We start from the raw sequence: 15,334 nt of genomic DNA, 5'->3' as shown, positions 1-15,334 counted from the left end.
TGTTATCTCTCCTTGGTTCTATAAAGACGTGATTTTAAATGTTTAACTATGATAAAAATTTGTTTTTTTTCCTATTGTTTGGACCCCCAATTTTAGTCGTTTGACATTGTTTTAACCCCCAAGGGCACGTGCCATGTTATCACTCGATGACTGACTATGTAATGACAAATTTTCCGTAGTTGTTGGTGCATAACGTAAGAGGCGGAGGGCACAAACGGAAAAGATCAGTAGTTTGATCTTTTGACAATCTCCTAGGTTATGGTATGTTTTAACGACATAGGTGAAGTTGAATTTCAAAAAACTAATTATTTCATTTTTTGACCTTATTTCCTGTGCTCTCTTGTTTGGTGGCTTGTGGTTCTTATATGAATTTGTTTTTTTTACAAATCAGGCTTTCTTTCATTTGATGATAATTGATATTCTTAACAGCTGATTTGGAAAAAAGTGAAAAATTGGAGCAATTAAACTTGAAAGAAATATGTACATTTTTTGCTGCGGAATTGAGGTCACTTCAGTTTTTGACTTCAACATGCGAAGTCTCATAAATAAACTTGATTGCGATGGATGCCTTTAATAAAGAGTAATAAACATGCAAAATCAACATTTCTGTGGAAAATAATCTATGAATACTTAATAGGATTTTCAATTTAGTTATCTTCTTATGTCGCTGTTGTTTGTTCTTCTCAATCTGCGGATAAATCAGTCCTGTAATCTTGAGTCGAAACAGGTGCAACTTTTCCTTTCTTTTCCTCACTCTAATAAACTAAATTTAATAAACTACCTTTGGTTACCTTTACTTGTACATTGAACACCAGCGAACTACCATCGAGCCTAAAACACGCATTATATTGCTGTCTGGTATACAAATTCATTAACTTATTTTTCCTTCATTAAATTCATTAAATTATTGCTCGCTTTATATGTAATTTTGAGAATATAAAACAGGGATAATTTCCCACACAAAAAAATGTTACTGATTTTTAGCAGAAAATCCATTTTGATTGCAGCAAAACCTACATAAAAAATAGCTGAAATTACTGTTTCATATTGTCTGGTTTAGATCAAACTCGTTTAAACTATTTTCCCGTCAGTTTCAAATTTTATCTGTAGGAAATTCCCTCGGGGAAGTTTGAAAGAAAACAATTAACAAGATAAGAATGGAGAATAGATTTTGATGCGACGAATTGGGATAATGAATAAACTTCCTTTCAAGATCCCTCCCATTTTCTGTAGAGCTGTTCTGTTATGTTTTTCTGACGCATTAGAACTTCTGCATTACAACCTCTGCATTAGAACTTCGACGTGTCACTTTCTCATTTCTACATTCAGTCCTTGTAAAAACTTAATTATCACATTATTCGATTTTCGAAATCCTTGACCTAAATAAACTATTATAACTTAAAGGTAGCGGCTATATTACATAACCAAGGAGAGGAAAGCGGGTGGAGTTACAATGAGTTCAAGCATAACCAAAAGGGGTCTGTTGGCACCCCAAAACACTTTTCTGGACAGTCTGTTGAAAACAATCACCCCAGAACAGTCCAAATTCATTGTGGCAAATGCTAGGTATGTAACCATATCGAGGTCCCAAAACGAGGCGACCTCTGGAAAGACAAATTTCGAGCGGACAGCTGCTCATCGTGCACTCCAATAACATTGTCTAGGCAAGAATTACGAGCGCACGAAGGTCTGGATAATAGTCTGGACAGGGTAGATCAGTGGAAATTTTTCTGGGTTGGTCTGATCATTGGTCATTTTGATCTGCGACCTCAACCGTGGCGGTGCGCTTGAGGGAGAGTTTATATGTCAGTTGATCAAATAATTTGTCCGGTTAATTTTTAGAGATCTGATGGACAGCCAAAAACGGTAAACTTCAGATAGTACACGATATAAATCTGTGGCTCTCTAAAATTCGCTCCAGAACTTTACCCTGCTTGCTTTTTGATCTGCTTAATAGAAATTTTTCTAGGTCGAAGCAATTATCAATTTAGGTCGAGCTATGGCCGAGAACATAATTTTTAGAAACCAAGATCGAGATTTTACAGTAAAATGGCTTGCCATGAATAGCAGTGAAAGAATGTATTTTTTCCGCGCAATGCGCCAGCATCTTCGGGCAATTGATTCCGAGTAAGCGATCAGTTTTTGTAAGATTGACGGTTTTTAGCGAAAAAATTTTTTACTTAACCGCTATTTTTACATTCATTCACCGCAGTTCTTGTATTTTTAATAGCCGCCCTCATCTTCTCAGCCGGCTATTATAGCGCTCCTATTTTTTTTACAATTCAAAGAATTTGATTTGTGTTGGTGCGCTGTTCTTTTTTTTAAGATGTGTTCACACAGTTTTCAATGACTTTGATCTTTCAAAACGGGATAAACAGGTAGTGCCCAGCGGGCATTAAGTTTCAATAGAGACCCAAAGTGAGTTTTAGTAGTCCTTCAAGTGCTTATAGTGGTGCAGCTGCTGGAATGGCCTCATTTTAAGGTTAAAAGGTCATTTTTAGGAGTTTTTGGGCTCAAAATGGTGCAATTTTTCATGTCTTTTGTAATTTTTGAGTAGTCTTAGGTTGAGGTTTTTTAAAGTTGATGAAGACCTTTTGCAAGACAAAATTGCTTGTTATGAAACTTTTATGAGCTATATGTTTTGGTACTACAAACACAAACACGCAAAATGATAATAGTTTTTGCACTTTTTTTCAGGTTTTTTGAAAGTTTTTGTCATTTATTGAGTTTTTGAGCCCTAGGTGTAGAGAAACCTCCTCTAGGGTTTGGTAAAGGGTTGATGATAGATTATTGCATAGTTTTTAGTGGTAGTGGTATGGTTTTCATGATTCTGCCGTCATGAATTTGAGCATTCTTTGACAAAACTTGCAAATTTTTTTTTTAATATTTTTGACATTTATTGTCATTATTCAAGTTGTTTGAGTCCCAGGGGCCAGAAAACTTCATCAGGAGCCATATAATAGTTTTTGAAAAATTTTTAGTCGTCATGGAATAGATTTCAAATTTTGAATATCACAAATTTTAGCAATTTTTTTTTGACAAAATTCGCATTTTTTCCAGGTTTTTGAAAATTGTTGTCAATTTTTTAGTTTTTCCAGCTTCACGGACCAGGCAATCTCCTTTGAGCTTTGTTAATAGGGCACTGCATATTTTCTAGCGACAATGGAATGGTTTTTAACTTTTTAATGTCTCGAAATTTAGCATTTTTTGGATAAAATCTGCAATTTCTTTATGGCTTTCTAAACTTTTTGTCAGTTTTTGATATTAGTCCATTTTCAAGTGCGACAAAACATATTCCACGTTCTGATTAAAAGTTACTGCATGGTTTTTAGTTTCAATGAATTTGTTTTCAACAATTTAACTTTTCGACTTTTAGAAGTTTTTTTGATAAAATTTGCAATTTCAAGTTTTTTCAAAACTTTTGGATTTTATTTTTTTTTCATGCCTCAGTAGCCAAGTAACCTCATCCAATAGTATGTTACTATATAGTTTTTAGGGTGCAATTGAATGGCTTTCAACATTTTAACAGAACAATTTCTTATGTATTGTAGTTTGAAATTTTTTCTAAAAATTTTTGCCTATCGATCTATGAGCCAATGAGTCAAAGCTCGAAATTGGGTTACTGGACAGCCTCCAGAGAAACAGAAATGATTCTGAAGTTATTTATATCACGATTTTCAGCAACCTTTCTTTATAATTTGCAATTTTTTTCTTCTAATTTTTTTTCATTTTCGAGTTAATCGATCTTCAAGGGCCAATAATTTTTTTCAGGTCTTGCAGATATAATACTGGACCAATTTCAGAAACAAAAGTTGGTCTTGAGCATATTTTCGAAATAGATATTTTTAAAGGGAAAAAGTTTTGCCTTAGGTTTTAAAGCTTTAAGAGTTTTAGCAATGAGTATATTTTTGTTTAGTTTTGATTCTTTTAATTTTTTCAATTTTTTGAGATGATTTTGTTTGTGTTCTGGCTGGTATTAATCAATTGATCTGCTGGTCAGGTAGAGTACGTCTGAGTTTTCCATTCAATTCTTTGAATTGTATTTCATGACTTGTCCTGCTATGTTTTTAAGATCTGTTCACACATTTTCATGATTTTTGAAGTCAAATTGGAGTAGTGATTTTGGTCACGCCGAAACAGGAAGTGGAGCGAAAAAGCGAGTGCTTTTGCGGCGTAAAATTTTTTCGCTCTAAATTTAAAGTAGAGTTAGAAAACGGTGTTTGAAAAAAAAATCGTTTTCTCGCTAGTGGTTTTTTGTTCATATGCGGCAATTTCACTTTGAATTTTACAGTTTTTTTTTCAATTTTTTGGATTGGATTTTTTTCTAAATGGTTTTCCCAATCCATCCATAGTCCGTTCTAGGTCTAGTTTTCTGTTTAGTCAATGCAAATTCTTTGACTTGTATGTCAGGACTTGTCCTGCTATGTTTTTTACTTCGTCGCACTTTTTCGCTTTACCCATTTTGCCACTTTTTCGATATTTTGCGTGAAATCTTTTGACTTCTCTAGGCTAGTTTCACTCTTCTGTCATTCTGCTCAAAGTCCTTTTAAACAGCAGCTGCTCAGCAAAGAAATTCAAAATGAAGAGAGTCAGTATGAAAAAATCGTAGTCAGAAATAGAAACGGTATAAACCCATAAAGCCCATTTTTAGATGCCCAGTACTTGAACTTTGTTCTCATAAGTTTATGCTCTCATGTTCTTATAATGCTTAATGGTTTTGATACTAGAAACTTTAGCCTCTCACTGAGAGACAGGAGTATGTTCAATTACGAAATGACATCAAAATAAATCGCACTTAAAAATGTTTTTATACAAAACTCAATTTTTGTTGATTTTTTCTTTTCTTTCAATCCCAATAGAGTTATGGGAATCAACGGCGGCTATTTTCCGGCAATCTGCCGGGTATGTTTATATTTTGAAACAATTGTTAGTTGTGACACCTCGACGGAAATGAAAGTCAATGCCAAAGATATATATTTTAGTAGGCCTGAAGCCACAAATTCGAGGTGTTCTTCAGCTGATCTAAGGTCGAACCAAACATATCTTGTTTTGACCGAACACCTTCGTTTCATATGTTGATCTCCCAGCTAGCATAAAATTTTGCAAAGCCTATGGCATTTTTTCATACAGTGCTTAATTGACTAGATGAAGCAAAATTTTACTTAGTCTAGTTAATTGTCATCTAGTTAAAAGCAAAATCACCGTAATCCTGAAGTTTAAATGCTTTTATTTCCAACGCACGAATGTGTGGACAGGGTTTACTTAACGCACGATGAACGCACGGATGTTTCTGAACGCACGAGAGTCTGGACAGAGGTGCTTTCCGTCTGGGACCTCAACTTGGGTTCCCAATCAGAAAAAAACCGCCTTTGATGAGACCTTTTCAGACCGAAATATCCTCTGATCACACTCAAGTGACCTTGAATCTAGCTCTAATTAGACTATTCTGCATTTTAGAGGTCGCTGAGACCATGCAATGTCTAGCGCAATGCACATGTGTGCAACTGAGTTGGGCCAGAGGTCAATATGAACTGGGACCTCAATTTGGGTTCAGTTAAATGTTTGATTGGTAGGTTGGAAGACTACCCAATTGTTCACGTGAGTGATGGGTTCGCGAGGCTGTGTGGCTACTCCAAGAGTGAGATTCAGTTCCAGAGTGCCAAGTGCACTTTCATGCGACCACAGCTGGAAGACGACTCGGACCAGCTGGAAGCTGGAGGATGTCTGGAAGTCGAACAAAGGTTGCATTATTAACATATGTATTCAATATAATGATGTTAAAGTTCAAATTGTGTTGTTCACCCACCGCACCGTTTTTATGGCCTAGCCTGTCAATCAAACTGGAATTTATTTGGAGCTGCCCATTACCGTAGAAGATGATCCTATAATTGATGTTTTTACATCCTCTTATAGGTATAATAAATTTAATACAACAAACTAGGACCACTCCAACCAATTAGGCTTAAATAAACTATTAGTAGTGCAAAACCAGTAATTATGCTGGCACAAAAAGTGATTTTTGATAGTTTTTATTAAGGGGTTGGAGGCACAGAAAATAATTTTCAACATAATTAGAAACTATATATGCTTCTCAATCTAATAAAGTGCGATAATTATCAAATATTATTTGAAGACGAATGAAGACTCAATGTGAAAACAAATTGCTTCAACTCACTGAACTGGCCTTTAGGAGCATCGCCACTGTTCTTCTCTTTCGACCTTATGGCCTGTGGCTCGACACTCTGCTCAAAAATCTGACAATCTCATCCATATCCTAAAGAGACCATTAGATATTCAGACAATTATTTGATGCAGTTTTTAAAAAGCAAGCAAACAGTGTCGGGACAATTTACCCAACTCCATTGCCATTTTACCCGATGCCATTTTACCCAATGACAACTTTAATTTAACTTATTGTTAAAATTACCAGAACGGCAGTTTAGCTGACTATATAAATAATGGGCCCGTGGGACTTGATATGAAACTATCACAACCGAACGTGAGATTATAAATGGCTGTATAATTAAATGGCCCGTGGGACTTGATATGAAACTATCGCAACCGAACATCGGATAATTGAACGGAATGATCAAAGAGCATTGATTGACTTAGCATTGGGTAAAATGGCAGGTTGCGTAAAATGGCGTTGGGTAAAATGGCATTGGGTAGAATGGAAAAGGGTAAATTGTCATTTAACCCAAGCAAAGCAAGAAAACTTTATCTTCAAATTTTTGAACGAGGCACTTTTTTCATAAAGTTTTGAAAAGAGAATTGGAGACATTGTGATAATGAAGATGTGATTTTCGAGTCAAAATAAAATCTATCACAGGTCGTTGTTTATCCGATCCAGTCATTTTGCGTGATTCAGCAACTAAATTCTAAATTCCCCAGGTTTAGACCTCGGCTTATGAATAGACTTTATAATTCAAGGAGAAGGGATGGTCCAATACTAACTAAAAACACGGTCCGGCACCTAGTTAACGTCGAGGTACGGTCTTTTCAAGGTTTCAGATAAGGTCTTTTAATAGCAAGATAAGGTCGAGCATAGTATTTTCATGGGTCGAACAAGTGTTCATAAAATAAGTGTTCCTTTTTTGGCTTCCAGTTTTCCAAAATTTGCGTTCCTTTTTTCAGTTCCAGCTCTTAAGGCGTTTTCTTATTTCCTCATCTGGCAAACGATAGTGTAGCGTGTGTGGAATCTAGTGGTTGGCATTTCCAGCAGGTTTTAAAAAAATACTTGGAAGCTTGATCAAAACCTGGAAATTTCCTATTGCAAGAGCATGACAAAGCTTTAATGAACAAAATTTGTTCTCCTATCCAAGTTTTTCTTGAAGCAATAAAGAAACGGTTTTTTTTAGTTGGTACATTATCCAAAAGACCTCAAAACTATTGGACGAGAAAACAGCTATGTTGCAATTAGAACCCATTTAGTTTCTGGGCTTTTAAAGGAAAGAATATAACTTTTCAGGAAGAAGTCAAAATCTCCTAATAATGGCGTGTGCAATAGAAACTATATCGCTTCACCGCTCCATGTACACCCACCATACAAAAATGTTCAATTTTTGTTCATTTTAGGACATATGCAGCATTCTGTCGTCTAAATTCAGTAAAAAAACGACAACTCACACTTGTCCTCTTGCAGGAATAATGGATTCGCCAATTATTTCGGTATTCAAATGAAAAGATCATATTTGTTCAGGAACTCGCAAATAGCCAGCTACACATTTTCAGTCGTTTTGCGCAAAGAGCTCCTCCCTCTTTTAGAGAGTGAAATAAAAACAAAAGAAGCTCAAAACTGTTTTTATTATAAAGTTTGAATAGACGTTTGAAGAGTCACAAAGTTGAACGGTCGTTTTTGAAATAAGGAAGTTAACTTTATTCAATGAAAGGAAATAAAAGTAACGTATCCTCGAATTTGACAAATTTACGGTAAGGGAATTTTGCTACATCAAACAGAACGACTAGCTGGAAAGCACCAACTGTCAAAAAACTGAGGTGTAGATCTTTCTATCTTATATTTTTCTGCGCTAAGCTATGATTAAAATTAATGTAAAATAACTATCTTATGGACATTTGAAGCTTATTTAGTTGCAAATCTGTCTGTATCCTCCTGTACAGTTATATGGGCGCTTTTTTTGATATAGCTGTAGTTATATAAAGTTTTTTGTGAGATAATTGTGAAGATGTTAATCTGGCGAAATCTTACATGACAATGATACTCTTACAAGATCTTCTCTTTACTCTTGCGATGTTGATTTTATGAGATCTGACAAAAATTTAGCATCATAGTTGCGAATTTTTTAGCAACTTGGTATTTTTTCCTGCGGCTGACTATATTTCATATTTTTTCTACTTCCTTTTAATTATTAATAGCCGCCCTCATCTTCTCAGCCGGCTATTATAGCGCTCCTTTCTTTACAATTCAAAAAATTTGAATTGTATTGGTGCGCTGTGTTTTTTTTTGATGTGTTCACACATTTTTCAATGACTTTGATCTTTTAAAACGGGATAAACAGGTAGTGCCCAGTGGGCATTAAGTTTCAATAGAGACCCAAAGTGAGTTTTAGTAGTCCTTCAAGTGCTTATAGTGGTGCAGCTGCTGGAATGGCCTTAATTTAAGGTTAAAAGGACATTTTTAACAGTTTTTGGGCTCAAAATTGTGCAATTTTTCATGTTTTTTGTGATTTTTTCTTTTGATTAGTCTTAGGTTGAAATTGAAAAACTGATGAAGGCCTTTTGCGAGACAAAATTGCTTGTTACGACCATTTTATGAGCTTTATGTTTTGGTACTACAAACACGCAAAATGATACTAATTTTTTTTTCAGGTTTTTTTGAAAATTTCTGTCATTTTTTCCAGTTTTTAGAGGCGTCAAGAAACCTCCTCTATATTTTGATAAAGGGTTTGATGATAGATTACTGGATAACTACTAGTGGTAATGAAATGGTTTTCAACTTTTTGCCATCATGAATTTTAGCATTTTTTGATAAAACTTGCAATTTTTTAATGTTTTTTGACCTTTTTTGCCATTTTTCAATTTGTTTGAGTCCCAGGTGCCAGAAAAAGTCATCAGGGATTAGATAATAATTTACTAAAACTTTATTAGTTGCCATGGAATAGGTTTCAATTTTTGAATACCACAAATTTTAGCAATTTTCTTTGACAAAATTCGCATTTTTTTTCAGTTTTTAAAAATGTTAGTCATTTTTTCAGTTTTTCAGGGACTAGAGAATCTCCGTTAAGGTTTGTTAAAAGGGCACTGCATGGCTTCTGATAACAACGGAATGGTTTTTAACATTTTAATTTCTCGAAATTAAGCATTTTTTTGATAAAATCTGCAATTTTTTTAAGGCTTCCTAAAGATTTTGTCAGTTTTTAATATTCGTTCATTCCCAATTGCAAGAAAACATATTCCACGTTGAGATAAAAACGTTTCTGCATGGTTTTGCAATTGATTTGTTTTCAACAATTTAACTTTTCGACTTATAGAATTTTTTTGATAAAATTTGCAATTTCAAGGTTTTTCTAAACTTTTGGATTTTATTATTTTTTCTTGCCTCAGTATCCAGGTAACCTCATCCAGGGTTTGATAGTGTGTTAATAAATAGTTGCTAGGGTGCAATTGAATGGCTTTCAACATTTTAATCGAACGAATTTCTATTCTTTGTAGTTTGAAATTTTTTCTAAAAGTTATCGCCTATCGATCTATGGGGCAATGAGTTTTTTAAAGATTGGACTGGGGTTGCTGGATAGCCTCTAGAGACACAGAAATGATTTTGAAGATGATTATATTACAATTTTTAGTAACTTTTCCTTATAATTTGCAATTGATTTCTTTTTCTAAATTTTTTGTTCTTTTTCGAGTTAATCGATCTTCAAGGGTCAATGAGTATTTTTCAGGTCTTGCAGATATAATACAGGGCAGATTTCAGGAACAAAAATTGATTTTGAACTTTTTTTGGAATAGGTTTTTTTAAAGGGAAAAAATTTTGCCTTAGGTTTAAACTCTTCAAGAGTTTTAGCAATGAGTATTTTTTTGTTTAGTTTTGATTCTTTTAGTTTCTGAATTTTTTGATAATTTTGTTTGTGTTCTGTCTGCCATTGTTCATTTGATCTGCTGGTCAGGTCAAGTACGTCTGAGTTTTTCATTCAATTCCATGAATTGTATTTCAGGACTTGTCCTGATATGTTTTTTTACAATTCAAAGAATTTGAATTGTATTGCGGCGCTGTTTTTTTAAGATGTGTTCACACATTTTTCAATGACTTTGATCTTTTAAAACGGGATAAACAGGTATTGCCCAGTGGGCATTAAGTTTCAATAGAGACCCAAAGTGAGTTTTAGTAGTCCTTCAAGCGCTTAGAGTGGTGCAGCTGCTCGGATGGCCTTAATTTAATGTTAAAAAGGTCATTTTTAGGAGTTTTTAGGCTCAAAATGGTGCAATTTTTCATGTTTTTTTGTAATTTTTTGAGTTTTTTGTTTGATTAGTCTTAGATTGAAGTTTTATAAAAATGGTGAAGGCCTTGTACGAGATAAAATTACTTGTTAAGATTACTTTATGAGCTATATGTGTTGGTACTACAACCACAAACAGGCAAGATGACACTAATTTTTGAAAATTTTTGTCATTTTTTTGAATTTTTCCTGCTCAGGGGCCATGGAATCTCCTTTAAAGTTTGATAATATGTTAAGGCATAGTTTCTAGTATCAATGGAATGGTTGTCAACATTTTAATGTCTCGCATTTTTTTAAATAAAATCTGCAATTTTTCTAAGGTTTCCCAAAATTTTTCTCAATTTTTGATTTTTGTCTATTTCAGATGTCAGATAATCTATTCCATGATCTGATGAAAAGTTGCTGCATGATTGTTAGTGTCAATGGATTTGTTTTCAACAATTTAACCTATCGAATTTTACAAATTTTTTTGTAAAATTTGCAATTTTTTTCAAGTTTCTTTTTCAAAACATTAGTCTTTACTTCAGTTTTTCCTGCATCTGGTAGCCAGGTCCTGCATCTGGTAGCCTGCATCTGCTCCTCCAGGGTTTGATAGTATGTTATTAAATAGTTGCTTGGTGCCATTGAATGGTTTTCAACATTTTAATAGAACGAATTTCTAATTTTTTAAATTTGATTTTTTTTCTGAAAATTTTTGCCTATCGATCTTTGAGCCAATGAAAGTTTTAAGGCTTAGAATTGGGTTTCTGGATAGCCTCTAGAGACACAGAAATGATTCTGAAGATATTAAAATCACCGTTTTCAGCAACATTCCATTAAAATTTGCAATTGAGTTCATTTTTTAAAAAAAATTTTTGGTCATTTTCGAGCTTATCGATCTTCAAGGGCCAATTTTTTTTTCAGGTCTTGCAGATATAATACCAGACCGATTTCACAGACAAAAATTTGTTTTGAACATATTTTTGAAAAAGGTATATCCAAAGGGATCAAGTTTTGCCGCTTTTTCGACATTTTGCGTGAAATCTTTTTGACTTCTCTAGGCTAGTTTCACTCTTCTGTCATTCTGCTCATAGTCCTTTCAAACAGCAGCTGCTCAGCAGAGCAATTCAAAATGAAGAGAGTCAGTATATAAAAATCAAAGTCAGAAATAGAAACGGGATAAACCCATAAAGCCCATTTTTAGATGCCCGTACTTGAAATTTGTTCTGATAAGTTTTAGTTACTATCTATAATGCTTATTGGTATTGATACTAGACCCTGTAGCCTCTCACTGAGAGACTGGAGTATGTTCAATTACGGAATGACATCAAAATAAATCGCACTTTAAAATGTTCTTATACAAAAATCAATTTTTGTTGCTATTTTCTTTTCTTTCAATCCCAATAGATTTATGGGAATCAACGGCGGCTATTTTCCGGCAATGTGCCGGGTATGTTTTGTCTATTTTCAAGCCATTCCTGTCTCCTATTTTATTTTGTATATAGATTGGAGATCTTGTTCAACGCACAATGTCGTGAGTCTATAGAGATGCCAGTGCAGACTGTCACTTAATACTCTCTGGGTGAACTTCTGTGTCAGTCCGATCTACGACGAGACAGACTCTGTCGCTTTCCACCTCTGCTGGGTGAAGACTCTATCCCGAAACAGGAGGAACAGAACTGACCAGGTCAACCACGTCAAGTCTGTCAAAGGTTGGACATATTTTCTGGACATTCCATAATTTATAGTTTTGGACAATAAACGAACTTGCGGCGAGTGGGGGGATCAATGACAATGACTAAGTTTTTTGCATGATTAGACTAGCTCGACTCATATAACACTCAGAATATTTGCTCAGGACTTTTGCTGGATTTTCAAACCCCGCAACTATATTTACAGAGGCCAAAATGAAAAAAAGGAAAAACATTATAGGTTATACTGAAATACCATCATTCCAAGATCACTAAAAAGAGGTGGCGTCGCTGCAAAAAGACGTACTAAATATAGAATTTTCAATTAATGTGATGGTAGAAAATCGTAAAATATTGCTACTTTGTATGTTCAACTATCCTAAATTCGCCATAGCCTATTTCTATCTGCTATGTTTTACTGCATGGTCATGCACCAGCCGTCCGTGGGACTTGATATGAATCTATCACAACCGACCGTGAAATCATTTTCCTCTAGATGATGCATATTTTGTCTCTCGTCTTGACTCAATTTCTGAGTATATTATTAATGTTAATGTTCATATCCTCAGCCAATCAGAAAGCGCAAAGAGTTTTTAAATAAGCGTTTTTTATTGTCTCATCATAAACAAGAATATCCACCTGGGTGCCCTCAACTTTCAGGAATGGGAAAATTTGCCCGACTGGCTAAATCAGTGAGCGCAGCCAGAAAAGCTGTGGGTGAGAAGCACAACGTGATCCACCCCACCAATGCTGAGCTGCCGCCATCTGGGGCGGGAGGGGGAGGTGTTGGATGCCAGTCAGGGAGCAACGGGATGACAGGGGAATATGTCAATGGAGGCGGGGAGAACAATGCGCTGCTTCCCAGATATATGAGGGAAAAACCACAGGTATAGTACGAACGTTGTTATCTCACCTAATGAACTGGGGATCTGAAAACCAAGTTCAAACGTCATAATTCCGCTGGTCGAATATTGCACGACTGGAACATATCTGTTTCCATTGAAAATCCGTTTATGTGGGCTGCAGGCTCCAAATGCGTCCCAATAGATGATTTTATTTGTTAATCATAGCACAATCTTGTTCAATGCAGTCGCACATAATAATAATTAATAATAATATGGTTCCTGCGTAATCGCAGCGGAACAGCAATAGGCCTACAGTAGCCTGCTCTCCGCTGACCTTTTTCTTATTATTCCCCACATTTCAGACTGATCTTTTAATGAGCAGCATTGCTCTTTTTTTGGGTGACTATGGCCACTTTTTTTGCGTCTGAAACTTTCGCGTGGTACCATCATTGCAGCCAACTTTGGTCAGGCTATGGTCAACCTGACCAAAGTTGGCTGAATAATGGAAATAACACACTGAAAAGATGAGGCTTTCTGGTGTCGTTCGGAGGCGCTCTGGCTTGAATTAGCATATTACACTCTTTTTTAATCCAATTCTTCATGTGATTTAATTAACTACAATCGGTATTGTTTTTACACGACACGTACAGGTCGATACTAACCTAGGTAACATAGTCGGGTCATAGTTCTCCCAATTTTTGTGAATGAGCCACTATTGAAAATTGAATGTAAATTTATCAGTAAATTTTATATTTTTCGGCCGATTGTTTTCACTCTCATTGTACAATTTACTGAAAATTTCAAATTTGGCTACCCATTCGACTTTGTATTGTTGAGATACGTCTTACAGGATCTTGCAAGATAGCCATTTTAAGCCAGAATATTGCAAGATCATGCAAGATAATCACCATACCTTGACTGTGGCTATAAAGTGAAAGAAAATGTTTGAAATTGATTCTTTGTTTTTTATGATCACAAGCGTACTGATTTCAGGTTCCTCCGTATACGATTCTACACACGAGTAGTTTCAAGCAGACTTGGAACTGGACTATATTTCTACTCACAGTCTACACTGCTCTTTCTGCCCCTTTCGAACTGGTATTTGGATCTACTGATCCAGACTCTGACCACAACGGATTCAGTGAGGTATATTTATTCCAATTAATTGTGTTTATGGGAATGAACACACTTAGCGTAAGTGTTGATGCCGTGACATACTTATTATAGAAAATAATTTAAGCCGTCAAGAAATTTGGACCTCGGTCGATCAAAATTAATCTAATTGTCTAAAAAATTATTATTCAGTCTTTATTGAAATTTTAAGTTCCAACTGTTGCTTTAATTTAATTAAAATGCCAGAACGTTTTCAATAACTATTTAAAAAAATTTGAGTGTTTTATCTAAGTAGTAACATTTACACCATGGAGGATCGGGGGGAGGGGGGTTTGTCAATAAGCGGATTGGGTTAGAAATTACCATTTCTGAAATAGTGCGCATTGACAACAATAGCTACGGTGGATTTGGATAGAATTCATGAGATATACAAGAAACTGAAAAAAGAATATTCACAATACGGTGAAAGATTTTTGTACTTTTTAATAACTTGTTTGTATTTGGATCCTGACCTCGATTTGGAAATTGCATTGAAATTGAGACCGTATGGTGGATTGATTGGGATTGACAATTCTTCGTTAGACGTTTATTTCAAAAATTTTAAAGTTTTGCGTTTGCATGCTATACTTCACGACGCTTGTGGTTTTGTTTATGAGTACAGTGAAAAGGGACCCGGTTATTCATACGTTTTACCCTGTCCAGTCGCAAATGAATATGTGGGTCATGTGATTGGTATTGCTTTTTCTTTATACTTAAAGACTTTCAAAAACCGTCTATTCAATCGATTGGAATGTTGACTGCAAGAGTGGTTGTTCTTGACTTTGAAGGCTTTCGAAGCAAAAAAATCTGGTTTTATTGTGAAAGAACTAGCCATAACTTGCATCAAATACACGGTTTTAATTTCATTCTCACCTCCGCACTCATTCAATTCTCTTGCTTTGAGTGAACAAAAACCTTATCAGTGGATTTCAAAATATCTTCAAGGTTTGGATTGGGAGAAGGGTGATTAACCATGTTGCTATCTACAACAAATTCTTCAGAGTGTAGTGCTTCGATTTCCTCCATCAGATTTTTATGCGAAGGGTGTAGAGAAAACTGATACGTTGCAAAAACTTCTTCAGGGAAAAGTTACAAACCTTGAGGATTTGTTATGCCCCAAAATTGAACATTTGAGTTTCTATCGGGCGACCCCAATTTGTGACTTGCATTCAACAACTGCCCAAAACGACAGAAAAACAAACATTGTGCGAGG

At 35.1% G+C, this 15,334-nt stretch overlaps 1 pseudogene; it reads left to right on the top strand.

The window, feature by feature from the left end:
- The first annotated feature begins 719 nt into the window (after window positions 1-719).
- Window positions 720-15,334, top strand: part of LOC142353487 (voltage-gated delayed rectifier potassium channel KCNH1-like) — a 57,195-nt pseudogene continuing 42,580 nt past the window's right edge.

This window comes from Convolutriloba macropyga, chromosome 14 (assembly GCF_964194025.1).
Source record: "Convolutriloba macropyga chromosome 14, txConMacr16.3, whole genome shotgun sequence".
Classification (NCBI taxonomy): Eukaryota; Metazoa; Xenacoelomorpha; order Acoela; family Convolutidae; genus Convolutriloba; species Convolutriloba macropyga.
This window is presented reverse-complemented; position numbering and strand designations above follow the sequence as displayed.